Source organism: Arachis stenosperma, chromosome 2, assembly GCF_014773155.1.
Source record: "Arachis stenosperma cultivar V10309 chromosome 2, arast.V10309.gnm1.PFL2, whole genome shotgun sequence".
Lineage (NCBI taxonomy): Eukaryota > Viridiplantae > Streptophyta > Magnoliopsida > Fabales > Fabaceae > Arachis > Arachis stenosperma.
Window position 1 is genome coordinate 62,485,680 of NC_080378.1, and position 3,322 is coordinate 62,489,001.

Here is a 3,322-nt window from a genome sequence, read left to right on the forward strand (position 1 = left end):
GAAGGTCATGGTGCCTATGGTACAAGGTATTGAAAACTTCCCAGGGTCTTGTCTCTTTTGAGGTAGTTTCTGCCTAGACAAGTCATCCATTTCTTTGGTGAGCAAAGGAGGTTCATTCTCCCAAGTCTCATTTCCAAATAACTTGTCATTTAGCTTCATGATTGCTCCAAGGTATTTAGCAACTTGCTCTTCAGTGACATACTCATCCTCTTCAGAGGAAAAATACTTATCAGAGCTCATGAAAGGCAGAAGTAAGTCCAATGGAATCTCTATGATCTCATTTTGAGCTTCAGATTCCCATGGTTCCTCATTAGGGAACTCATTGGAGGCTAGTGCACGCTCATTGAGGTCTTCCTCAGTGGCGTCCACTTCCTCTTCCTCCTCTCCAAATTCGGCCATGTTGATGGCCTTGCACTCTCCTTTTGGATTTTCTTCTGTATTGCTTGGGAGAGTACTAGGAGGGAGTTCAGTAATTTTCTTGCTCAGCTGTCCCACTTGTGCCTCCAAATTCCTAATGGAGGACCTTGTTTCAGTCATGAAACTTTGAGTGGTTTTGATTAGATCAGAGACCATGGTTGCTAAGTCAGAGGGGTTCTGCTTAGAATTCTCTGTTGTGAGAAGATGATGAAAAAGGCTTGCCATTGCTAAACCTATTTCTTCCACCATTATTGTTGTTGAAACCTTGTTGAGGTCTCTTGATTCTTCCATGAGAAATTTGGGTGATTTCTCCATGAAGAATTATAGGTGTTTCCATAGGGTTCTCCTAGGTAATTCACCTCTTCCATTGAAGGGTTCTCAGGATCATAGGCTTCTTCTTCAGATGAAGCATCCTTAGTACTGCTTGGTGCATTTTGCATTCCAGACAGACTTTGAGAAATCAAATTGACTTGTTGAGTCAATATCTTGTTCTGAGCCAGAATGGCATTCAGAGCATCAATCTCAAGAACTCCTTTTTCTGATTAGTCCATTGTTCACAGGATTCCTTTCAGAAGTGTACATGAATGGTTATTTGCAACCATTTCAATCAGCTCTTGAGCTTCTGTAGGTGTCTTCTTCAAATGAAGAGATCCTCCAGCAGAGCTATCCAAAGACATCTTGGATAGTTCAGAGAGACCATCATAGAAAATACCTATGATGCTCCATTCAGAAAGCATGTCAGAAGGACATTTTCTGATCAATTGTTTGTATCCTTCCCAAGCTTCATAGAGGAATTCTCCATCCTTCTGTCTGAAGGTTTGGACTTCCACTCTAAGCTTACTCAATTTTTGAGGTAGAAAGAACTTTGCCAAGAAGGCATTGACTAGCTTTTCCCGTGAGTCCAGGCTTTCTTTAGGTTGTGAGTCCAACCATGTCCTAGCTCTGTCTCTTACAACAAAAGGGAATAGCATAAGTCTGTAGACCTCAGGGTCTACCCATTAGTCTTGACAGTGTCACAGATTTGCAAGAATTCAGCTAAGAACTGATGAGGATCTTCCAGTGGAAGTCCATGGAACTTGCAATTCTGTTGCATTAGAGAAACTAATTGAGGCTTAAGCTCAAAGTTGTTTGCTCCAATGGCAGGGATAGAGATGCTTCTCCCATAGAAGTTGGGAGTAGGTGCAGTAAAGTCACCCAGCACCTTCCTTGCATTGTTGGCGTTGTTGTTGTTTTCGGCTGCCATGTGTTCTTCTTCTTTGAAGATTTCTGTTAGGTCCTCTACAGAGAGTTGTGCTTTAGCTTTTCTTAGCTTTCGCTTCAAGGTCCTTTCAGGTTCAGGATCAGCTTCAACAAGAATGCCTTTGTCTTTGTTCCTGCTCATATGAAAGAGAAGAGAACAAGAAAATGTGGAATCCTTTATGTCACAGTATAGATATTCTTTGAGGTGTCAGAGGAAAAGAAAAGTAGAAGACAGAAGTAGAAAATTCGAACTTATTAAAGAAGATGGAGTTCAAATTTTGCATTAAGGAATAGTGTTAGTCCATAAATAGAAGGATGTGAGAAGAAGGGAAGTAATTTTCGAAAATTAAGTAAAAGATTTTGAAAACATTTTGAAAAACATTACTTGATTTTCGAAAATAAAAGTGGGAAAGAAGTAAAGTGATTTTTGAAAAAGATTTTGAAATTAGAAATTAAAAAGATTTGATTGAAAACTATTTTGAAAAAGATGTGGTTAAGAAGATATGATTGATTTTTAAAAAAAAATGTGATTGAGAAGATATGATTTGAAAATCATTTTAAAAGATTTGATTTTGAAAATTAATAACTTGGCTATCAAGAAAAAGATATGATCCAAACATTAAACCTTTCTCAACAGAAAAGGCAACATACTTGATTTGTTGAATCAAATCATTAATTGATAGCAAGTATCTTTGAAAAGGAAAAGAAATTGATTTTGAAAACATTGATTGAAAAGATATGATTTGAAAAAGATTTGATTTGAAAAACTTTTGAAAACTTGAAAAAAATTGATTTGAAAACAAATCTTCCCTCTTGTGCCATCCTGGCGTTAAACGCCCAGAATGGTGCACATCTGGCGTTTAACGCCCAAAACTATACCCTTTTGGGCGTTAAACGCCCAACCAGGTACCCTGGCTGGCGTTTAAACGCCAGTCTGTCCTTCTTCACTGGGCGTTTTGAACGCCCAGCTTTTTCTGTGCAATTCCTCTGCTGTATGTTCTGAATCTTCAATTCCCTGTATTATTGACTTGAGAAGACACAAATTAAAAATATTTTTGGATTTTTAATAATCAAAATGCAACTAAAATCAAATAACAATGCATGCAAGACACCAAACTTAGCAGTTTGTATACTACTGACACTAATATGAATGCAAATGAGACACATAAACACTCAAGTCAAGAGAATTCAAAGATCAGAGTAGGAAATAATCAAGAATTACTTGAAGAGCCTTAAGACACATGAATGAATGCATGCAATTGACACCAAACTTAAGATGAGACTCTAGACTCAAACAAGAAATTTTTGGATTTTATGATTTTGAATTTTTTTTTTGTGTTTTTTTTTCGAAAATTAAGTGGAAGAAGAAAATAAAGGTATCAAAATTCTTAATGAGAATTCCAGGAATCATGCAATGTTAGTCTAAAGCTTTAGTCTAAAGGAATTAGACATAGCTAGCTAAGCTTCAGCAGGACATTGCATTCAAGAACATCACCTTGAAACACTAGAATTCATTCTTAAGAACTCTGAAAAAAAAATACCTAATCTAAGCAACAAGATGAACCGTCAGTTGTCCATACTCGAACAATCCCCGGCAACGGCGCCAAAAACTTGGTGCGCGAAATTGTGATCATTACACAACTTTGCACAACTAACCAGCAAGTGC

At 37.4% G+C, this 3,322-nt stretch overlaps 1 non-coding gene across 1 annotated transcript; it reads left to right on the top strand.

Annotated features, from left to right (window-relative positions):
• Positions 1-1,148: 1,148 nt before the first annotated feature.
• Positions 1,149-1,256, top strand: LOC130965060 (small nucleolar RNA R71). Its single transcript, XR_009081117.1, has one exon. It is a non-coding gene; the product is annotated as a small nucleolar RNA R71 (small nucleolar RNA).
• Positions 1,257-3,322: the final 2,066 nt, after the last annotated feature.